The 24,921-nt window shown below is 47.4% G+C and overlaps 1 protein-coding gene across 2 annotated transcripts in view; it reads right to left on the minus strand.

The window, feature by feature from the left end:
* RIPOR3 (RIPOR family member 3) overlaps positions 1 to 22,287 on the minus strand; it is a 137,078-nt gene extending 114,791 nt beyond the window's left edge. Inside the window, exon 1 of one of the 2 annotated variants that reach the window (XM_077335607.1) lies at positions 22,097 to 22,287. The gene's annotated coding sequence lies outside the window, so the exon portion shown is untranslated. The remainder of the gene's footprint in view (positions 1 to 22,096) is intronic. The other variant, XM_077335609.1, reaches the window with a different exon arrangement.
* Positions 22,288 to 24,921: the final 2,634 nt, after the last annotated feature.

Genomic DNA, 24,921 nt, shown 5'->3' on the forward strand with positions numbered 1-24,921 from the left:
AAAGTTGGGAGGCTGCTCTGGCTGTTGGAAGGACAACTTGTGGCATTGCACTATAAAGTCAACCAACAAATGTTCCTACACCCAGGAGAATGAGTTTTCAGTGCTGAGAACCTGACTTCCATGTTCTTGGAACACTGACAGTTCTCGTTTTAGAAATTTAACACTGGGCAATATTTCCCCGCAACCAAGCCAGCTTTTTCTGATCCAAATGGAGAGAAATAGTTACTCCCTAGAATGTAGAAGTGATCTGACACCAACTTTAAATACTCCTCCGTGGTGGGAGGAAATACTAGATAGTGGCTTATTATCAAAAAGAATAAAAAAAGAATTGCATTTCAGTTAGAAATTTAGAGTGTTCAAAGTATTGCAGGATTTATCATAGATTCATAGAATCATAGAGTTGGAAGGGGCCATGCAGGCCATCTAGTCCAACCCCTGCTCAACGCAGGATCAGCCCAAAGCATCCTAAAGCATCCAAGAAAAGTGTGTATCCAGCCTTTGCTTGAAGACTGCCAGTGAGGGGGAATTCACCACCTCCTTAGGCAGCCTATTCCACTGCTGAACTACTCTGACTGTGAAAAATTGAACTTAAACAGGTCCCGAAGATGATGGACAAGCGCTGTGCAAGTTCTCTGGAAAGTTCTTTGAGCACTCTCGGGTGCATTTCATCCAGCCCAGGGGATTTGAACTCATCCAGTGCAGCTAAATGCCTCTCGACAACCTCTCTATCCATGTTAACCTGCCACCCAGACACTATCCTTTGGCTACTGCCATCTCTAGATGTGCCTAAACACTTTGACCTGTGGGGAAAAACAGATGTAAAATAGGCACTAAGCCTTTCTGCTTTCTCTGCATCTTCCATTAGAGTTTGTCCATTCGCACCCAACAGTGGGCCTATTGCCTCCTTTCTTTACGTTTGCTCCTCACATAACTGAAAAATCTTTTCTTGTTACAATGGGCTTCCGTGGCCAATCTTAGCTCACTCTCAGCTTTGGCCTTTCTGAAGATTGATCTAAAGTGCCTAGTAACCTGTAGGTACTCTTCTTTAGAGCTCTGTCCTTCCCTCCATTTCCTGAACATTTTCCTTTTCTTTCTTAGTTTCTCTTGAAGTTCTCTGTTCATCCAAATAGGCTTCTTAGACCTCCTGCAGTGTTTTCGTCTTTCTTTGATAGTCATTGATTGAGCATGCAATAGCTCTTGTTTGAGTAGCGCCCACCCTTCACATGCTCCCTTCCCTTCCAGCATTCTCGTCCATGGTATGACACTCATCATGTTTCTGAGTTTATTAAAGTTTGCCCTACAAAAATCCAACATCCACGTCTGGCTACAAGCTTCCTTGGCTCCCCATCTCAAAAGGAATTCTATGAGGACACGGTCACTTCCCCTTAGGGTCCCCACCTCCTTCACCTCATCCACCAACTCTTGCCTGTTGGTCAGTATTAAGTCCAGTATGGCTGAACCTCTTGTGGGTTCATCTACCATTTGATAAATGAAATTGTCAGCCAGGCAGGTCAGAAAGTTGCATGACTGAGGACGCTTCGCAGAGTTTGTTTCCCAGCACACATCTGGGAAATTGAAGTCACTCATGATGACAAGGTCCTGCCACTTAGATATTTTCTCAAGCTGCTCACAAAGTGCAGCATCCACATCCTCTCGTTGGTCAGGCAGTCGGTAGCAGACACCAACCACCACACTGTTTGTTTTCCCCTCGCTTATTTTCACCCAGATGCTTTCCACTGTAGATATGCTCTCCTTCACTAGAATTTCCTGACAGGTAAGCCCTTTCCTCACATACAGTGCCACTCCTCCACCTCTTCGATCTATTCTGTTTTTTTTTAACAGTTCATATCCATCCACCATTACATTCCAGTCATGAGAATCATTCCACCAAGTTTCTGGGATGCCTACTAGATCATACCTTTCCATCTGCATGAGAAGTTCCAGCTCTTCCTTCTTATTGCCCATGCTTCGGGCGTTAGTATAAAGACATCTTAATCCTTTTACTTTTGGTTCCCTATGAGCTGGCCTTGCCGGTTGGGCTGCCCCCGATCGTTCTCCTTCCTTACACTCCCTATGTTGATCGTCTCCTTCCCCTAGTGGCTTCAGTTTAAAGCTCTCCTGATGAATCTCCCCAGGTTCCTCCCAAACACATTCTTCCCCAGCTTCAATAAGTGCAGTCCATCAGATGCTAGTAGGCCTTCCTCAAGAAAGCCTATCCCATGGTCCCAGAAACCAAATCTCTCCTGCCAGCACCAACTACGCAGCCACTGATTCACCTCCATTATCTTCCTCTCCCGATGCATTCCTCTTCCCTTGACAGGCAAGATTGAAGAGAATACCACTTGTGCCCCCATTTGCTTGAGCTTCCTCCCCAGATCTTGATAGTCTTTTTTAATAGGAGCGATGGTATTCAGGGACATGTCATTCATTCCCACATGGACCATCCGTAGATTTGAGGAGTTTGGCCAAATCATTTATGCAAACCATTTCCAATCTCCTGACCATGGTTAGGAAAGCAGTGACGTTGCATGCACTCATACATGCCCTTCTCTTTTCTCCTTCCTTCTCTGACATATACCTCCCATCTTTATCCACGGGGCAGCATGTGTTTTGGATTGATGCTAATGGTAGTTAACACCAATTAGGATTCCCTTTGAGCCATGCTTTGTCACTTCAAGATGTGGCAGATACAATGTTATACTGTGGAACGATGGAGACACCTTGTGTGGGAGCAGGAGAAGGGGTGCATGAACATGCACCATGATCTCCATCTCCTAACTATGGAGTATTAAATCAGCATACGGGGCTGTTTGGCTCAACTGGCTGTTTTGCTCAACTTTCTCCAGTTCCTGTCTTCTCTTTGATGGAAGGGCAGTTTTTTAACGCATTATCTAGAGCTACATTGGGACAGATGAATGTGACCAATGCAGCGGCCACTTCTTAGAATGCCCACTTGTGTTAAAAGTAGTGGGATTTAGGTGGGGATGCTACTGCAGACACCATACAAGCAGGCAGGGCTTTATTGTGACAGTACTCACAGCTGGACCCTAATGAAAGAAGACAGGAGGAAGATAGATGCTTTTGAATTATGGTGTTGGAGACGAATGCTGTGAATACCATGGACAGCCAAAGTTACCAACAAGATAGTTTTAGAGAGAAGCAAATCAACTGTACTTTGGACATATTATGCGATCAAACTCGTTAGGAAAATCATGAATGCTTGGCATGGTCAGCGGCAAAAGGAAACATGGTCGCCAAAGGATCCACTGGCTTGACATGATCAAAACCAACACAGGGATGACTGTGAACCAACTAAAAAAAGGGGTCATTGACAGAGACCTGTGGTGGAAGCTTTCCTATAGAATCACTGAGGGTCTTACACAACTGAACGGATTACATCATCATCACCATCATCATCACTCACAGGTACTATCAACATAAAAAAGCCATGTTGGATCCAGACAGTGGCCCATCTGGTCCAACGCTCTGGGTCCACAGTGGCCAAAACCCAGCTGCCATCATGGACCAGAACTCCAGAAGCTCTCCTTCTGTTGCCTTCTAAGCACCAAGGATCCAGAGCATCACTGCCCCAGATATACTGTTCCATTGATACCTTGTGGCTCATAACCAGTGATGGACCTCTGTGCGATACATTTCTCCAGTCAGTTTGGTGTAGTGGTCAGGAGTGCGGAGTTCTAATCTGGCATGCCGGGTTCGATTCTGTACTCCCCCACATGCAGCCAGCTGGGTGACCTTGGGCTCACCATGGCACTGATAAAGCTGTTCTGACCGAGCAGTAATATCAGGGCTTTCTCAGCCTCACCCACCTCACAGGGTGTCTGTTGTGGGGAGAGGTAAGGGAAGGCGACTGTAAGCTGCTTTGAGCCTCCTTCGGGTAGAGAAAAGCGGCATATAAGAACCAACTCTTCTTCTTCTTCTTCTTCTTCTTCTTCTCCTTCTCCTTCTCCTTCTCCTTCTCCTTCTCCTTCTCCTTCTCCTTCTCCTTCTCCTTCTCCTTCTCCTTCTCCTTCTCCTCCTCCTCCTCCTCCTCCTCCTCCTCCTCCTCCTCCTCCTCCTCCTCCTCCTCCTCCTCCTCTTGAAGCTGTCTATGCTTATAGACACCCACACTGACTGCAGGAGTGAATTCCACTTGTTATGGGGCTCTTCCAAATCCTGATTCTTGCCTGCTAGGCCAACCAGCTCCACTTAGCCAAAGAAAGAAGGAGATTGAGCCTCAGAAACAGCCTTTTCCACTAACTTTTGTTTACATAAAAAAGGCACTGCAACCAGGTAGAGATTATTTATATTGTGTTTCACGTACAGCAATAAAAATGCAAGTTGAGCTATAGGAATACAAAAGTTATAAATCCCTTAGCACCCCAGGACTTCCACCCCTTCCCCAAGCCTCTTGATTCCATCTGACCCGGCTGGAGGGAGTACATGAACCGTGTGATAATTCAGACAATAAATTAAGGAGGTTATGTGGATACAAACCCAACTATGCTAGGGAGGAAAAAAAGAACTATGCATGGAAAACAGCCATCTTCATGAATAATCCAAAAATAGCTTCATAGGCTGCTTAAAGCTTTCAAAACATGTTTGACTTTTCAGCTGACACCAAGCCAAAGACATTTTTAGCAATGCTGTTAACTGGGGACATTGAAATTGCATGGGACAGTTTCAAAGTGAAAATATCTCCCATCCTGGAGGAATATCCAATGTGGGAAGCCACATGAAAACATGATGCTGAGTTAATAATGACTCAGACCATTGGTCAATCCAGGTCAATATAGTCTACTCATCTGGCAGCTGCTCTCCAGGATCTTAGGGAGAGGTCTTTCCCATGGGACCTTCTGCACAACAAGCAGATACTCTCCCCCTAAATCATAGGTGCACAATCAGTTTGTATTAACGGTGTCATTCCCACTTCAGTCCCATATGGTATATGTGCTTGGGCAATATATATATCACAAGCTTAAAAATGTGTAAATGGACTCCAACAGGTACCCACTTAAAGTCAGAATCTGATTGACAGCTGACAGCTGGCAACCAGAGGGAGATGCGGAGGTGGGGACATGGGGAATTGCTGAAGACACATGCAACATTCTGTCACATGTGGGAGAATCTAAGAGTGACATCATGTTACTCTAGCAATCACAAGAAATTCTATGGTGAAACCATAGAGTTCTGGATGATTCCTAGAGCAATGTGTCATGCTACTTGCAATGACAGCAATTCTCACTGTCAGCAATGACAGGAATTCTCTCCCCCAAGAAGCAGTGGTGAGAAATACAAGCTGCCAACAACAGGTCTCTTGCATTTTTCTCCCTCCCTTTTCTAGAGCCCTCATTCACCTGGTACCCCCTGAGAGCAATAATTTAACTTCATTCCAAAGAAGAGACTCCATTTTCCGAAGCAGGGGGCAGGGTCTGTCTCTTGCCTCAACCTAGAGCACTCTGGTATACATTGGTAGGTTTTGTTCCAGCTATGACAACCTGCTTGTATATTATCCCATAAAGTTCAGTGGCTCCTGTTGACATGAGCAGGAAGCATGAATTACAGTCCATCTGAAAAGAATTCTTCTCTTAGAAGCAAAGGTGTGCTCTGACGTCTCGTTGATGTGTTTGAATCTTTCTCAGCAACACACAATACGATGCCAGCAGTCGTTGTATTTGACAGAAAATAAGACAATGCCTGTTTCCTCGACAGCCCTCAAATCATTACATTTCCCTTATAATTGAGAACAGAAGCTGGAGAACCGGGAATTAGGAGGTGCTGATTCGATGCTACAAAGAAAATCTTCTGAATTGTTCAGAGATCAAATGCTTTGTTCAAAATGGACTTTGGGTAGACCAGCTTCCCCTGCATACCAAACACCAGTTTAGAGGGCGGAGCTGCCTAAATCTGAATATGATCAGAAAATAATCACTAACACTCCCAGCTAAGAGTACTATACTGCCGATGTTTTCCGAGTCGAGTTCAAACCTCCTACGCTCAAAGCAGCCATTTCAAATCAAAGCTGAGGATGGGATATAAATTAGAGGAGTGTAGGACAAAATATTGGAAGGTTCCAAGAGGAGCCATAGTTTACTGGTCGAGTGTGAGCTTTGCATACACACAGTCCCAAATTCAAGCTCTCAGAACCTCCAGCTAAAAAGATCAGATGGTTGGTTATAGGAAAGAAAATCATGATTGTAAAGAGACAGTGCTGGTCAGAATATACAATCATGACATTGACAGACCAACAGAACAAACATTGCATTTATAGTGGCGTAACCCAGCATAGAGCCTCTTGTGGCGCAGAGTGGTAAGGCAGCTGTCTGACAGCTTTGCCCATGAGGCTGGGAGTTCAATCCCAGCAGCCGGCTCAAGGTTGACTCAGCCTTCCATCCTTCCGAGGTCGGTAAAATGAGTACCCAGCTTGCTGGGGGGTAAATGGTAATGACTGGGGAAGGCACTGGCAAACCACCCCGTATTGAGTCTGCCATGAAAACGCTAGAGGGCGTCACCCCAAGGGTCAGACATGACTCTGTGCTTGCACAGGGGATACCTTTACCTTTTACCTTTAACCCAGCATAGAATTGCACCATGATTGCCTGACAGATTCATTATAACGCAGAGTGTTAGGGATACCAGCAATTTTGGGGCAGAGGATAGGCACACCAGCCAGCACACCATGTCATTGGTGGTAGAAAAAAATGAAAGTAACATCATGACATTGGGGGCACTCTAAGGTAAAGGTAAAGGTATCCCCTGGGCAAGCACCGAGTCATGTCTGACCCTTGGGGTGACGCCCTCCAGAGTTTTCATGGCAGACTCAATACGGGGTGGTTTGCCAGTGCCTTCCCCAGTCATTACCATTTACCCCCCAGCAAGCTGGGTACTCATTTTACCAACCTCGGAAGGATGGAAGGCTGAGTCAACCTTGTGCCGGCTGCTGGGATCGAACTCCCAATCTCATGGGCAGACAGCTTCAGACAGCATTTCTGCTGCCTTACCACTCTGCGCCACAAGAGGGGGCACTCTAGGATTTGCTAAAACACTATGGTGAACCGCAGAGTTTTTGGCAAATCCCAGACTGTTGGACTGAAATAATGACATCACTTCTGCCAACATGGGCTTGATGCAAAGACTCCTCCTCTCCCCTTTCCTCTTATTTTTCTCCAAAAGGACTTTGACATGTTAGAGGGCAATGGAGGGAATGCCCTGAGATCTCCTACCATATTGGGAGATGAAGACAGCATTTCACAAAGTGAGCAGTAGCTCACAAAAGTGTATAATTTGGTTAGTTGTTAAGGTGCCACGAGACTCTTGTTTATGTTTTTACTACATTCATGTTTTTACTGTAACAGAGTAATAATATTACTTAGGAGATTTCTCTATCACCACTCTACAGTCTTACTGGTAGAAAAAAATTGTCAATATAAAAATAACAACCACTCAAATAAGTCCAGGGTTATAAAATCAGAATAAAAATTGTTCACAAAACAGCTCTCACAGCTATCCTTTTGGAATTATTAGCACTTAGAGAGAATCCCCTGTGTTCAAAGAGCTTTATACATTAGATTAGTGTAATGGCCGTCTCCCAGCCTGCTACACTAGGAAGGGTTGGAATTCTGCCACTTAGCAAAGGTTTGTTTCAATTTTCAATTCCAGTCCAGCTCTTCCTAGCAGTCAGTTCACTTCAAGGTTTCCTCCTGATGTGCCTGTGGGGGTTACAATAAAGCTACCTGTTCGATGTGAACCTTCTGTGTGGCCCTCCTCTTCATGATATTTAACACAACTATTACCTCAGTAATTTTTGGAGCAGTCATGTAAATTATGCTAATATTAAAGTGAAGTTGTAGAGCTCGCCAGAAGTCACTTAGAGAGTTCCTGCCTAACATTTGAATTAACTCTCAAACCACAATGTTATGTGCTATTTTATTCTTTTAAGAAGTCCCATAATGAATGTTAGTGGGTGGGATCCTGTGGAAGATTTCCATGTGTGAAACAGCCCTTGCATGAGCAGTATCTCATCTTGACATTCACCCATCTCCTGCTACCCACCATACCAGAAGTGACATCATGCCACTCTAGGAATCATTGCAAATGCTAATAGTTTTATCACAGAGTTTCCTGAAATTCCTAGAGAGGTATGACATCACTTCCAGATTTTCTCCAAAAGTGATGCCCAATTTCTCCAGTGATGCCTGCCATTTCACACACTCACACCAGACACCTGCTGGTCGCCAACAGGAGTGTTAAAATTACTTCTTGCCTTCTATTCAAGGGAAGGTGATTATATCAGTATATCTCATTATCTACATAGCAAAATCTATGAAAAATCCACAGACTGGAGACACGAAAAGACAAAATAGATATTACTTCAAGTCCGGAAAACATCCAAGGTTTGCAGAAAAATCTGAAATCTCAAAAAGAAAATTGTTTGGGGGATTAAAGTAAAGTGACCAGAATTCTGGGGCCGTAAGGTGGGATGCGCTGTAAGGTGGGATGCAACTCTGTTTAGGATTTCACAGTTCTTTACCCAACCATAGTTCCATTTGCACACCCATTTCGCACGTGGAATCACAAGCATGGTTGTGAATTTCCTGCATTCTGCAGGAAATAAAAAGGTAAAGGTATCCCCTGTGCAAGCACCGAGTCATGTCTGACCCTTGGGGTGATGCCCTCTAGCGTTTTCATGGCAGACTCAATACAGGGTGGTTTGCCAGTGCCTTCCCCAGTCATTACCGTTTACCCCCCAGCAAGCTGGGTACTCATTTTACCGACCTGGGAAGGATGGAAGGCTGAGTCAACCTTGAGCCGGCTGCTGGGATTGAACTCCCAGCCTCATGAGCAAAGTTTTCAGACGGCTGCCTTACCACTCTGCGCCACAAGAGGCTCTGCAGGAAATAGATGGCCCTGAAAGCCCCTTCCAACTCTATGATTCTTTCTTGATGCAAGGTGCTGCTTCCACTTGCATAACATCTTGTGTGTATGGAAAAGAACACAGAATACAAAATCCATTAGGTCCTTGTGGGACATTGAGAATGAAAATCCACTTGTGTCATGGTAAATGGCCAAACGGAACAATGGTGTTAAGAACTAAACCACAGATTGAAAATGGTGGAGTTGAACAAATACCTTTTTCCCCCCAATAGCTCTCTTTCACTAGTGTGTTCTAACATCCTAGCATTGACCAGAATCAGACTCCAACCCAGACCCCGTGTCATCAGATACGGTTTCTTACTTTCGCAGAAACAACTTTTATCTGCCACTGCCCCTAAGCTTGCTGTGAGTGGGCTGCAGTAAATCAGCTCTTAAGAAATGCACAGCTCCTTAGGAAAAAAAAAAAGTTTCAAGAACTTATTTAATAAAACTGTCTTGGAGGCACATAAATCATGTCCCTAATACAGTATATTTCAATTTCCAGCCCTGTATGAAGAAACTTAAAATGTTAACAGATGTAGGAAAGTACACATCTTCTCCACCCACTCTCCCTCTTTTAGAGACACACATATACACATTTAGGAGACATTAAAATACAAATGCAACATTTTAATTCGCCATTATTAGGCCCCCTGCCCCCCCCCCCCAAATTCTTCCACTGTTTCTGTAGCAACACATCTGGTCATGTAATTCAGGGCCAGAATGCAAATTCTCTTGGAAAATGGGGTTAAAAGTGTTGTGCTTGTAAGTACAGAATGCAGTTATAATTACAAATTCAACGGATCATACAGAACTCTCCCTGTGCCCTTGACAATATGGATTAATTCCTTTTTTATTCTCTTGCAAAATCAGCCACCAAATAAAGCCACACACACAAAATATCTTCTTGGATCTTGGTCTTTCACAAAACAAAAAAGCCTAAATTGCTTTTTAAAGTTTTAATATATTTTTTAAAAAATTAATAGCCACCGATCGTATTTGAGTCTGAAATAATACCCACATTTTGAGTACCGCATGATGGTCAAGAGACTCTGGAGCTTTTCCTGGTCACGTGAGACGCTAGCCAGAAAAACCCAAAAACCAGTAATCACACTTGTCTTTCTGAAAAGTCTGCATAAATATTTATACTGCAAACATAGTATGAAGCAGGTCTGTTTTATTGCTAAGTGCAGCAAGTATTGAGACAAACTGGAAGGGAAGGAGGTTGCTAATATATTCTCCATGGCCCACCTCCCCCACCAAGGAGTCAATACAAGACCTTTCTCAAAGGGGTATTCCTACACAGTCTGTTTATTGTGCAACCACATGTGCATTAGAATCATAGAATAATAGAATCATAGAGTTGGATTCTCATGTGCATCTCCACACATTCTGCACTAGCGTTGCATGGATATTGCACTCTCCACAGCTCTCAGATAGGGATGCCAACTTACATGTGGGACCTGGAGAGTATACTGCATGAGAGTTTATACTGGAGACTATGACCATTTCCACACGAGGCCCACCCCTCTTAGCACAGTCATCTTGAGGTGGTATAAAAGGTAAAGGTAAAGGTATCCCCTGTGCAAGCACCGAGTCATGTCTGACCCTTGGGGTGACGCCCTCCAGCGTTTTCATGGCAGACTCAATACGGGGTGGTTTGCCAGTGCCTTCCCCAGTCATTACCGTTTACCCCCCAGCAAGCTGGGTACTCATTTTACCGACCTCGGAAGGATGGAAGGCTGAGTCGACCTTGAGCCGGCTGCTGGGATTGAACTCCCAACCTCATGGGCAAAGCTTTCAGGCGGCTGCCTTACCACTCTGCGCCACAAGAGGCTCTTGAGGTGGTATACAACAGTTTAAAACCAATAATACAGTAAGAACAATAAATAGATGTATATCAATCACTTAAAATCCATCAACAAGCAGCAGTCGGCATCCTTTCACTCCGAGGCCCCATCAAAAACACTCATCTCATCTAGAGTGTTATGAGGGAGAGGGGGAAGTTCCTAGATGTTCTTCGTGGCCCGGCCTCAACCCAAGGCCCGGTGGAAGGGCTGCATCTTATAGGCCCTACAGAATTCAATGAGCTCTGACAAGGACCCACATCTCTCCTCCTCTTGCCTCCTCCAACTGCAGCTCAGTGAGGACTGGTGTTGGGGAGCCGAGCTGCTGCCCCCATCACTGCCGCACCGAACAGTGACTGAAAGGAGGGTGTGCAGACGGACAGTGAACGGATGTGGCCAGCAGGAGAGATAGAAAGAGGAGGAGAGCCAGCTTCTGGATTGGCAGGCCACTCGGCCTCCTTGCGTGTGCCATAGGGTTGCTAGGTTCCTCTGCCCACCAGGGTGCTCTTTGTCCTTCCGGGGACCCTTTTCCTTCATGGGCTGAGGGCAGGCGTCGGGGAGAAGGGAGATCATTCTCCCCCAGCCTCCCCGATGCTCATTCTGGCAGCCCTAATTCCTTTAAGAAGCACAGCCTGACAGATATTACAAAAGGCTACCAATTTAAGTGCTTTCTGAACTGCCTCTGGCATCCTGCTCCAGCCTACAGGGGCAGCAAGTTACAAAGTGAAGGAAATGGCCCAGGTAGGACAACCTGAAGCTGGCAACCCTAACCTCTACCCCCTGTCAGGGGGAATTGGCAGTCCTATGGCATGCACGAGGCAGCCCCATGGTCGACCAGTCCACAAGTTGGTCCTCCTCCTTCTCCCCTGCCAGCCCTGTCCCTTCATTGGCAAACCGGTGCTCTGTGAGCCTCCTTTTGGCAACACCCTCACAGCCTCACCCTTACAGCCTTCATCTAGGATGGTAGTAGAGGGGCCAGCCACTCATCTCCACTATCCCCCCCCCATATAGTGGCTCCACCTGTCCTCACTGAACTGCAGTTGGAGGAGGCAAGTGGGGAGGGAATCATAGAATCATAGAATCATAGAGTTGGAAGGGGGCATACAGGCCATCTAGTCCAACCCCCTGCTCAACGCAGGATCAGCCCTAAGCATCCTAAAGCATCCAAGAAAAGTGCGTATCCAACCTTTGCTTGAAGACTGACAGTGAAACACCATGCCTCCTCTTCTTCTGCCTTCATGGCCATTCCCCTCACAATATTTTACCTCAGCCTCAGCATTTTGCCCCCTAGCCATTTCCTTTCTATGTCTTTCCAGCTTTGACCACACACATCTCATTGTGTGCACCTTCTGCCTTCCCTTCCTCACACCAGCTGCTCATGGGTCAGTTGAGAGCCCTGAGTAGGCCGCTTCACCCTGGTCACATGTTTGACACCATTGATCTATGGTATCCGTCATTGCCAAGAGGCATGGCCAAAGAAATGGCCAAGGAACTGTGGCTAAAAATTGAGAGGTTAAAAACGCAAGATCCTCCTGCCTTGTATCACAAACCCAGGCAATATGTCATACAAAAAGTGGTTGTTTGTGGAGGATTTGGCTTTCAACATCAGCTTTCGTCTTCCATTCCTAAATTCAATTCAGGCCAAATTACTACTTGATTAATTACAGTGCCAGTTCACTTCCTCTTTGGGTAAAAGTCACGTTTAGAATATATTAGATAGCAAATGAATACTATACCCCTCTATACAGCTCTTCTTCCAGGCCCTTCCTCCGTCCTATTTCGCCAACAGAAACACATGACAAATTGTCCTCCGGAGACCATGCTTCCTCTTATCCCTGATTCTCTGCCTATTACCAAACTTTGAAGAATTGGCAAAGGTAGGATTCCCCAAGGAAGCAAATTATGAGCATAGTTAGAAGAGGATTTTGAAACCAGACGTCCTCTGGAACCCACCTCTCAGAGTCTGCCTCCATATCCATCCATCAAATTCTTCTACAAAATGTACATTGTCTCGTAATCCCTGTCTCCCCGGCCCATTACCAAGCAAGGCTATCAGTTTTCCTCCTTTGGGGACCAGATTTTCACTGGGCTAGAAAATCAGTCCTGAACAAACCCGGTAGCCTTTTCCCCTAAGAGCCGGAAACCATCCGCTCAGCATAACAAAGATCTCATTCAGTCCCCTGCATTTCCAGTTAAAAAGGGAACAGGTAATAGATGACGTGGAAGGTGTCTACCAGAAACTCTGGAGAGCCACTGCAAGTAAGAGGGAACCATACTGGCCTTCATGGACCAATGGTTTGATGCAGTTTCGGGCAGCTTCATGTGCCCATGTGTAGGAGGACTACCAATTTTCCCCTTTAAGGCCAGTTTGGTGTAGTGGTTAGGAGTGCGGACTTCTAATCTGGCGTGCCTACTGGGTCTCCAGCACACCTGGGACTTATAGAATAGCTAGCAGAATGGCCCATTTCTGAGAGACTAGAAACACAGAGCTTCAAGAGTATACTGCGAGCATCATGGGGAACACACTGAACACACACACAAAACTTATACTAAATCAGCCTTCCATGCATCCACTGGGGATATTCTATTCTAATATCTGGCGCCACATGTATACTGCTGGAGTGGCTGGCTTGCCTTGCTGCGACCCCTGTGAAAGGGTCATTCGACCCCCAGATTGAGAATGACTACGGTAGACCAGTGGTCCACAACCTTTTTCGAGGGGGGGGAGAGGGAGGCCTGGGGACTGGGCATTGGCGTGCTGGCAGGCTCAAACACGCAGGTGCAGCAGCTCTGGGCCTGTGCGTTTGCGGCCACCGGCACCTGTGCCTACCCCCCCCCACGGCTCCGGGGCCCGGGAGCGGCCGATCGATCCCGGTGCAGTGAGTGCCATGCCGCAAGGGGAGGGAGGCACACCCACTGGTGCACCGGTACTTCCTTCCCCACCACTGCAGCCTGGTACTGAGGGCTCCACAGCCCGGTACCAGTCCAAAGCCCGGGGGTTGGGGAAGACGGCTGTAGACCATAGTAATCACACACATACAAACACACACACAGCTGCATTTTACTGAATCAGTGTTCAGGAAATACAATCTGTGTACTAATGGCTATACAAAAATAATATATTGAATATATATTTTTGAATACAAAAGTTCTTCCTTGTAGTTGTCAGCTTGATATTCTTTATTACAAATTCTTATTCTCTATATGCTTGCATCCTTTTCCACCATGTATATATGACAAGCAGCCGGTTTTCAGCTTGTTCCAACTGTGTTCTTCTCCGGACGTAAGATTTCCTTACACAGAAGGTTTTGCTCTTCCATTCATCCTCCAATATTTTGGATCTACTTACGTCGACATAACGAGCTAGTTTTGGAAGGTAATTCTCTAAAACGCTCCAAAACAAGCTGAAAACCGGCTGCTGGCTATAAACAGGCGCGTGCACACACACACACACACACACACACACACACACACATACATACATCCTGGAAATGGGTGATGGAATATAGAGGATAAGAATTTGTAATAAAGAATATCAAGCTGACAAGGAAGAATTTCTGGAATATTGTTATATTCTGTGTATCCTTCTATTCATATTAGTGTACTGCATCAGAATCATCTTAACCCCCCCCTCCCCGCTCCAGAGGACCGGGAGGAATAAAAGAGTAAGGGCAAGTGGGGAGGAGTTAGGGCGGGCCCTGTCCAGGATAAAAACTCAGGGGGCCCAATCAGGAGCCGCTAAGCGGCTCCTGATTGGGCCCCCCGAGTGTCCATCCAAGGCCAAGCGGCCAAGCCTCGCTTGCCCTGGCTGGGGAGTCATTGAACAGACAGAAGACGCTGCCTGCCGGGTGAGTCCTCCAGCCGCCCTCCTCCCACTAGGGAAAGTAGCAGGGACGCCGCGTCAAAGCCCTCACAAGGCTTCTGCCGGGCCCAGGCGCTCCCTTGCTGCCGCGAAGGAGCACCTGGGCCCGGCAGAAGCCTCGCCCGCGCACCGCCGCCCTTTTCCCGGCTTCTGCCTGGCCCAGGTGCTCCTTTGCTCCCAGGGCCCGGCAGAAGTCCACCCAACACACACACACACACACACTGCTCTTCCCCCTGCCCAACCCACCTCACCTCTCCCTTAACCCTCCCTTCCCGACCCACACACACGCACGCACACACACACACACACCTTTTACTCACACAAACGCGCGCGCACACACACACACACTGCCATCTCCCTCCCACTTCCCCCCTGCCAACCCGCCCGTTCACATATACCCCTCTCCCATCCCATTCTATCTACCTTCCTGCCTGCCTTCTTCCCTTCCTTCTTCCCTTCCTCCCTTTCTCCATCTCCTTCTTCTCTCTCTGTCTCTCCCTCTCACTTACTTCCTCTCTTAATTCCTTGATCCCTTCCTGTTCTTCTCCCTTCTATCCGTCCCTGCAAAATCCTCTTCCCCTCCTTTGTCCCTCCCACGCCTCATCCCCTCTTCTACCTTCCTTCGCGACATGCTTCCTCCCCACGCACTAGCACCCGCTGTATTTCCCTTCACAGCGGGCTTTATTTCTAGTAGAATAATAGAGTTGGAAGGGACCTCATGGGTCATCTAGTCCAACCCCCTGCACTATGCAGGACACTCACATCCCAATCGCTCATCCACTGTAACCTGCCACCCCCTTGAACCTTCACAGAATCAGCCTCTCCTTCAGATGGCTCTCCAGCCTCTGTTTAAAAATGTCCAAAGATGGAGAACCCACCACCTCCTGAGGAAGCCTGTTCCACTGAGAAACCGTTCTGTCAGGAACTGATGTTTAGACGGAATTTCTTTTGAATTAATTTCATCTCATTGGTTCTGGTCTGTCCCTCTGGGGCAAGAGAGAACAACTCTGCTCCATCCTTTTAAATACTTGAAGATGGTTATCAGATCCCCTCTCAGTCGTCTCCTCTCTAGGCTAAACAGACCATGCTCTCCCAACCTTTCCTCATACGTCTTGGTCTCCAAACCCCTCACCATCTTTGCTGCCCTCCTCTGCACACGCTCCAGTTTGTCTGCATCCCTCTTCAACTGGGGTGCCCTTTGGTCCATCAAAGTCTGCTCAGACTGGGAGCATTTCTCCAGGGGCTCAGGCTGAGGTCTTTCCCATCTCCTATAACAAAACTGGAGATGCCAGGGATTGAACCCGAGACCTTTTGCCGTGCCGAGGAGACTACCATTTGAAACACAGCCTCCTTCCACAACCACACCACCGACTTACTTGGGCTTAGCACCAGAACACAGGGCTACCTTCAAGCATGGAGAGGATGCCTTCTCACGACAGCAATAAAACATTTGCAATTAAAAGGAGTGACTTGGAATCTCTGAAACAATTAAGCAGTGTCTGCTGCAATCCCAGAACAGGACACAGGTTAACTGAGAAACCCTCGTGACAAAATACCAAACTACTTCATTGATTAGACAACGGATGTGTTGCCTCTCCAGAGACCACCTCGGGGCAGCGCAACACTAAAGCCATGGAACAAAACCACCAGCATAAAAACAAGCTGCTAAAAACAAGTCAATTACAAGCAAGCCAGAGGCACAGAAACAGCATTAAACAACAGTGAGCCAATAATCCTCAAGCAACAAGCCGATCATAAAAGCAACTTTTTAGAAATGCCTGTGCTTAAAAAAATAAATGTTTTGAACAACCAAGCAAGCCTTGAGGAGAGAGGCATTCCAAAGAAGAAGAGCTGTTTTTTTGTACCCCACTTTGTCCTACACGAAGGAGTCCCAAAGCGGCTTACAATCACCTACCTTTCCTCTTCCCACAACAGGCACCTTGTGAGTTATGTGGAGCAGAGAGAGCTCTGAGAGAATAGTGACTGGCCCAAGGTCACCCAGCTGGCAGCATGTGGAGGAGGAGTCGGGAATCGAACTCGGTTCTCCAGATTAGAGGCCGCCACTCTTAACCACTAAATCAAGCTGGCTCAGTCACTGAGAAAGTTCAGTCTCTGGTCATAATACCGGGGAATTTCACCCCCCCCCCTCGGATCTTGGGTATTAGACCATAGAGAACCGCCCTGTTGAAATCCATACCCCCAGCCACTCCAGCCCACCAAATCAACTGCATTGGAGACTGGGGAGATATTTCAGTGGTACCACCATCTTGTTTTATTGTAGTTCATTGTTAGGTGTATTTTATTGAGGTAAAATTTGGGGATTTTATTGTTGTGAGATTTTTATGCTATCATGTTTTTATATATATGCTGTGTACCACTGCGAGGCAGTTTGCTGGGAGCAGCGGTCTAGAAATCAAATTATAAAAAATAAATATAAATAAATAACCCTCCTGACAAAGCTTGTAGAGACCTGGCCATCTGGACCCTGTGGGAGTAGGCGATCCTTCAACTACCCAGCCTCAAGCGGTTTAGACAAGTTAAGATAAGATCAAGAAACAAGCAAGCACGAGGAGCACAGGAGTAATAGAAGAAGAAGAAGAAGAAGAAGAAGAAGAAGAAGAAGAAGAAGAAGAAGAAGAAGAAGAAGAAGAAGAAGAAGAAGAAGAAGAAGAAGAAGAAGAAGAAGAAGAAGAAGAAGAATTGGTTCTTATATGCCGCTTTTCCCTAACCGAAGGAGGCTCAAAGCTGCTTACAGTCGCCTTCCCTTTCCTCTCCCCACAACAGACACCCTGTGAGGTGGGTGAGGCTGAGAGAGCCCTGATATCACTGCTCGGTCAGAACAGTTTTATCAGTGCTGTGACAAGCCCAAGGTCACCCAGCTGGCTGCATGTGGGGGAGCACAGAATCGAACCTGGCATGCCAGGTTAGAAGTCCGCACTCCTAACCACTACACCAAACTGGCTCTCATGGGTCATCTAGTCCAATCCCCTGCACTATGCAGGACACTCAGAACTCTATCGCTCATCCACTGTAACCTGCCACCCCCTTAAGCCTTCACAGAATCAGCCTCTCCGTCAGATGGCTATCCAGCCTCTGTTACCCTATACATCCAACCTCTGACAGTAGTGTGGCCACCACACTTGGCACCAAATGGAATCTCAGGACAGTCTTCAAAGGTTGCCCCATACAGAATGCATTACGGTAATCTAACCAGGATGGGGTCAGAGTATAGGTCACTGAGGCCAGATCATACTCTGTGATGATAAAAGGTTGCTCTGTGCCACAGTGAAGACCTGAGCCTCCAACCATAGAACAAGATTGACCATAAGCCACTAGCCTACTTTTCAGAGGGAGTGCAACATGCTGACTCTTGAGTTCTTGGGTGGATTTAACACTAACCAGCAGCACCTCAGGGTCTATGGACTAGAAGGAGGAGTATGAGGAAGAGGAGGAGTTGGTTCTTATATGCCGCTTTTCACTACCCGAAGGAGTCTCAAAGCCACTTAGTTGCCTACCCTTCTTCTCCCCACAGCAGACACTCAGTGAGGTAGGTGAGGCTGAGAGATCCCTGACAGAACTGCTCAGTGAGAACAGCATTAACAGGGCTGTGACTAGCCCAAGGTCACCCAGCTGGCTGCAGGTGGAGAAGCGAGAAATCAAACCCAACTGGCCAGATTAGAAGTCATTGCTCTTAACCACTACACCATGTTAACTAGGCAGAAGGCTCCCATGCTTCTGCAGATGGACTCTGGATATAAGATACTGGTCATTGTGCATTCTTATGAGAGCACTGTGTTCTCTGACATCTGCCCACTGGCATGCTTTGTTTGCATGCATCTTCAAGGCCAATGTTTCTCAACATTTTTGAACACACGCACTATTATCACCCCTTCTCTTTTCAACTTCCAAGCCCCAGAACAATGTGAGCCTTCAGAAGACAAGTGTGCAAAATTCTTGTGCACATCTGCAGACATGCAATTCACTACCCTGTGTACAAGGATGTGTGAATTGAGGCATCTGGGCACAGGGATTATAGCATTCCAGATGCCTTCCAAAACTCAACCAGCTTTCCTGCCTTTCTGCAGTGTCTGCACTTAGCACAAGAAGAGTCAGCTGCAGGATATGTTCACCTCTGCTTGCTGTAGGATTTTCTCCCTCCCTAGAAGTCTCCAGGTATCCTGTGACATCACCACTCCTTCATGAGTTATGCCAGTTTGAAAGCTGGTGCTCTTTGAATCATAGACTCATAGAGCTGGAAGGGGCCATACAGGTCAACCCCTGCTCAATACAAGATCAGTCTAAGCATCCCTGACAAGTGTCCATCCAGTTGTTGCTTGATTACTGCCAGTGAGGGGCTCACCACCTCCCTAGAGCCAGCTTGGTGTAGTAGTTAAGAGCAGTGGCTTCTAATCTGGACAGCCAGGTTTGATTCTCCGCTCCTCCACATGCAGCCAGCTGGGTGATCTTGGGCTAGTCACAGTCCTATTAGAGCTGTTCCCACAGAACAATTCTCTTAGAGCTCTCTCAGCTTTACCTACCTCACAGGATGTTTGTTGTAGGGAGAGAAAGGGAAGGCAAGGAAGATCAGGTAAGGAAGATCAGCCCCCCCCCCTCACAAACTGGCGGTAGAGAGTGTCAACCCCCCGTAGTTGAGGATGCAGAGACTAGATGAGTAAGACTATGCCATCATTGTTGCTACTGTGACCAACTGGTTACTAACTATTGTAATTTTATTGAAATTTATTGTTATCGCATGGATTTTAGGGGATGGGGTTATGTAAGCCGCCTCGAGCCTTCGGGGGGAGGCGGGATATAAATACAATAATGATAATGATAATGATAATGATAATGATAATGATAATGATAATGATGATGATGATGATGATGATGATAATAATAATAATAATAATAATAATAATAATAATAATAATAATAATAATAATAATAATAATAATAATAATTGTAAGCTGCTTTGGGCAGTGAAAAGTGGGGTATAAAACCCAATTCTTCTTCTTCTAGGCAGCCGGTTCCACTGCTCTTGCAGCACCGTTATGCAGTTATAACTGCTCGTGAACTACTCTGACATTTTTCTTCCCCCAGTTTCCTGTGGTCTTCATTTAAACAAGTGTATTTGTTTTTACAGGATCTGTATCTCCAAAGCCCCCACATATTATTTAAACACCAGCAAAGCAGGGGTCAGCAACCTTTTGTAATTAAATAGCTCAATAACATTAAAATTCGGGGGGGGGGGGGGAGACAAACTGAGAGCCAGTTGCAGGACACACAAAAATGTACATCATCATAACTGAACATTGGCACAGTGATAAGTTAGACTGAAGACGGGGTCAAGTTCAAGGTTTTGGTGCTGAGCTTTAAAGCCCTCAACCGTCTGGGACGCTTGTACCTGCAGGACCATCTCTTCCATTAGGTCCCCCCAAAAAACACTCAGGTCAAGCCAACAAAACCTGCTCAGTACCCCTGGTCCTAAAAATGTTAAATTGGCCTCAACCAGGGACAGGACTTTTTTGGCCCTGGCACCAGCCTGTTGGGACACTCTGCTTAGTGACACCAGGGCCCTGTGGGGCCTTGAGCAATTCCACAGGGCCTGTCAACCAGAGATGTTCCACCAGGCCTACAACTGAGGCCCAGGAGGAAGGTCACAATTCAACCTGGCCTCCCTGCCTTAATCCATCCAGAAATGTTACCTGATAAACTATACTCATATTGTTTCTATCCTCCTCTCCCCAAGAAGAAAGGGCATCAGACTATGTTGCTTTTACTTTAACATTTTAATGTATATCTTTTATAGTGTTATCTGCCCAGAGCCTTTGGGGAAGGACAAGTTAAAAATACACACAGACACACACACACGAACCAATCAACGAACCAACCAAGCAGTAAATAAGTAAATAAATAAACAAGCAAACAAACAAACAAAAATGACCGAAGCAGTCTGTAAGCAAGTAAGTAAGTAAGTAAGTAAGTAATAAATAATCAGTCAAATTTCTGCAGCCCAAACACTGGCTGCTGTAAGTTCCTTCTTAGGAACAGCATGCATGAAGTCTAAGTCATAAATAAACACAGGAGTATCCTTGTGGTTCACACCCGGATTACTAACTGTACCTCTAGAATTTCCCTCTCTGTAAAGCATTTCTAAGAAACCCTGCAGTCCCATAACACCTTTGTCTGCTGTTCCCTTCTCCTACTGGTTCTACTGGGCATCCCACTTAGACCAGCAATATGTCTAAAGGTTTTTTTTTTCTTTTTTAAAGACCCATACTTGGTTCTGTATAGAGCCTCTTGTGGCGCAGAGTGGTAAGCAGCAGAAATGCTGTCTGAAGCGATGTCCATGAGGCTGGGAGTTCGATCCCAGAAGCCGGCTCAAGGTTGACTCAGCCTTCCATCCTTCCGAGGTCGGTTAAATGAGTTCCCAGCTTGCTGGGGGGTAAACGGTCATGACTGGGGAAGGCACTGGCAAACCACTCCGTATTGAGTCTGCCATGAAAACGCTAGAGGGCGTCACCCCAAGGGTCAGACATGACTCGGTGCTTGCACAGGGGATACCTTTACCTTTACCTGGTTCTGTACTGAGCCACAGGTCAATGGACCTAACCTAAAGCCGTGCATTCCCTAAGGACTTCTGTGGTGCAGAAGTGTCCAAACTAGCTCTTTCTGACAACTAACCCCCCCTTCCTATGTGTAATAGTTGAGGGAATTCTGTTTCACTGTACCTGAAGAAGTGGGCTTGTACACAAAAGTTTCTATCTTGAATAAAACGTGCTGGTCTTCAAGGTGCCCCTGGACTCAAACTCTGTTCTGCTGCTTGACACCATCCTTTGCTTTGTGGTACCCTGGCCAGTCAAATCAGGTATAGTAAATTGGCGGGACTGGAATACGGATATTTCCTGGGACAACTCAACGTCTCTTAGCTTCCTCTTAGGGTTATTTGCTGAACTCACAAACTACGTTTTTCAGTTTTATGGTTCTTCAAAACCTGGGCATTCTGTATAGCTGCTCCCCTGATTCTTTCACTCCTACACGCCTCCTGAGCCTTTGGGAAGGGTGGTATACAAATATAATAAATACACAAAATACATGTTTGGACAGTAGCTGTCCAATGCTGCTCCCCAGTTCTATGTGCTTTTCCTAAGCAATGCGTCTCACTCTCACTCCCGAATAAGTGTGCAGAGAATTAGATTCTCTGGTTGTTTTTTTTTTAAACAATTGACCTGGAAAAAAAAATTTGCCGGAGCAGTCGCAACCTTCCGAGTTCCACGGGACTCTTCGTCCGGCAGAAAACAGCCTAGTTGCCCTCGACAAGTATTCCTGGAGGCGCCCCGAGACCCGTCCCCCCTTCCTCCCCCGGGACCTCCGCTTGCCCCTGGATAGGTGAGGAGAAGGATCCGGCGGGGCTTCCACTCCGCCCGTGTCTCCCCGCCCCGAGTTGCCCATTGCTGCCCCGCAGCCGCCCACCGACCTGGGCTGCATCTCCTCCCGAAGCCGCACCTGGCCTCTCCTCCTGCTCCTGCTCCTGCTCCGGCGCGCTCCGTCTCTCCGCTCGGGCAGCAGCGCCGTCGAGCCTTCGGTCCGCCTCCCGTCCCGGCTGGAACGAGCTCTCTCCACGCCTCCCGCTCGCCCGCCCTCCTTCCTTCCCTCCTGGCGTTGCCCGCGGGCCTCCCGCAGCTCCTCCTCGCCCGGCTTGGCCGCCGCCGCCTGCAGCGTCCTGATAGGGGCCGTCTTATCGCCGCAGCTCGCCCCAGCCGGGCTCCTCTTCCAGGAAAGCCCCGTTCGGCGGCGGCGGCGGCGGCAGCAGCAGCAACACCCCCATCCCCTCGGCCTGCCCCGTGCTCCGTCCGTCCCCGGCCGCTTCGCCTGCCCCCTTCCTGCCGCTTGCTTCCACCGCGACCCCCAACGTGCCGCCAAGGGGGCTGGGGAAATGCGGCTGGGCTCCATGACGTGTCACGGACCCCAGATTTGGCTGTTACTCCCGGGAGAGCGTCCCTGGGCCTCGGCAGCCTGGGGAGGCGACAGAAGGAGGGACATCGATACAGGGCAGACTTGTGTGGGCAGGAGGCTTCCATTTTGCTCACTAAGTGCACTGTAAGCCTAGGGGTGACATCCTCCAGGTGGGACCTCCAATCTGCAGAGATCAGTTCCCCTGGAGAAAAGGGATGCGTTGAACGGTGGCTTCTAGGGCATTGTACCCCGCTGAGGTCCCCTGTCCTTCCCAGGCTCCACCCCCAAGTCCCCAGGAGTGTCCCAACCTGGATGAGGTAACCCCCTTTCCCAATCCCCTGCTGGTGGCCTGGGGGGGGGCACTACCTGGCAACCCGAGGTGAGCCACTGGAGTGGACATTATGGAAGGATTCGTGGATGAAGATTAGAGCTCCTACCCAAAGGAGTCTCCAAGCGGCAGATAATCGCCTCCCTTCCCCCACAACAGACTCCCTGTGAGGTAGGTGGAGCTGAGAGAGCTCTGAGAGAACTGTGACCAGCCCAAGGTCACCCAGCTGGCTGCGTGTGGAGGAGGAGTGGGGAATCCAACCCAGTTCTCCAGTTTAGAGGCTGCTGCTCTTAACCACTCCACCAAGCCGAATGGGAAAACTGGCTCTGTCGGAAGCGATCTGTCTAGCAGCTCTCTGCCCTGCCCTTTCTCGAAGAAGCTTCGGGGCAGCAGGTTCTCCTTAGAGCAAGCCACTGAGTTAAGTGAGGCGGAGAGTTCGTGAGTCACCCAGTCGAAATTACACAGCAAACGTCATGGCAGACTTGAGCCCCTGGAAGATATAAACCCAGGCTTCCATTGTTCTCATCTGACTCTGTAACCACCACAACCCCCTTCTCCAATTTTATTTGTTTGATCCATTTGGGGAGGAACTGGGGCTCATCTCACCTGCTTGTGGAAGATCACAGGTTCCTTTCCTGTCATATGGCTCTCTGAGCCCTCAAGCCACAGCCATCGTATGGAGATCCCAGCAAGGGGCTTTTGAGGCAAGCATGCAGAGGTGGTTTACTTCCTGGCATACCCATAAGCGACCCAAAGGATCCAAGCTCTGCCTGAGACCCTGGAGGTCTGCTGCCAGTCAGAACAGGAAATAAAAGGTAAAGGTAAAGGTATCCCCTGTGCACGCACCAAGTTATGTCTGACCCTTGGGGTGACGCCCTCTAGCGTTTTCATGGCAGACTCAATACGGGGTGGTTTGCCAGTACCTTCCCCAGTCATTACCGTTTGCCCCCCCCTAGCAAGCTGGGTACTCATTTTACCGATCTCGGAAGGATGGAAAGCTGAGTCAACCTTGAGCCGGCTGCTGGGATCGAACTCCCAGCCTCGTGGACAGACAGCTTCAGACAGCATTTCTGCTGCCTTACCACTCTGCGCCACAAGAGGCTCATGAACAGGCAATACTGACCTTGAAAGACCAAAGATCTGACTCTGCAGAAGGCAGTTCCATGGGCTCTGGGATCCCTTGTCTCACCCATCACTCACTGTCACAGTCATGTTTTGATGAACGGGGCTTTCTCCTTCTCTCCTTTCTCACCTTGTTTAGTTTGCTCCACTAGTTTAAGTGAAACCTCCGTACTGGATGAGACCAAAAAGGGCCCTTTGTTCATCTTTCAGCCTCCAATGCCAACCAATAATGAGCTGACAATCCCTCCTGTGTGTTATTCACTATTGCAGCTAGCATAGTTGCCCAATTTTGGACAGTCACCCGGATATTCACAGGTTCGATAATTTTGGATTAAGTGTTCTACCAATTCTGCTTTTGGGATCTTTACTGCAATATTCCGTAGCACAGGCAGGCAGGCACATAACCCCAGTTTTGAAAATTTGTTGTTGTTCAAAATATTATTGCATTGTTCAAAATTAATACTTAAATCCATACAATTGAAAAAGACAAACGTATCAACTTTACACTTCTGGGGGGTGTGAACACTTCAACACTCTGTAGGCCACCTTAATCCAAAAGATTTTCCCGTCTTCTTTTTTCCTGCAAGCCTCCTCCTTGCTGCAACCAGTCTCTTGCCTCAGAATGCCTCCTTGCCCTCCCCTGTCTTCTTTAAAGGCTGCCTAAATCCTTCTCTTGATCTTTATTCTCATTTTTATAAAGGAGTTTCCTTCTGCCTGGTCTCACCATCCAGCCTGATGAACTGGCTCAACAAAACACGCTGCTGCCCCCAATCGGCAGAAAGAAGTATTTTTATTAAACATACCTGTGGGAAGGAAGGTGGAATCATGGTATATAGCCTGATCTCATCAGCTCTTGGAATCTAAGCAAGGTTGGTACTTGGATGGCAGACCACCAA

The sequence above is a fragment of the Paroedura picta genome, chromosome 4, assembly GCF_049243985.1.
Source record: "Paroedura picta isolate Pp20150507F chromosome 4, Ppicta_v3.0, whole genome shotgun sequence".
In the NCBI taxonomy this organism is placed as follows: Eukaryota; Metazoa; Chordata; class Lepidosauria; order Squamata; family Gekkonidae; genus Paroedura; species Paroedura picta.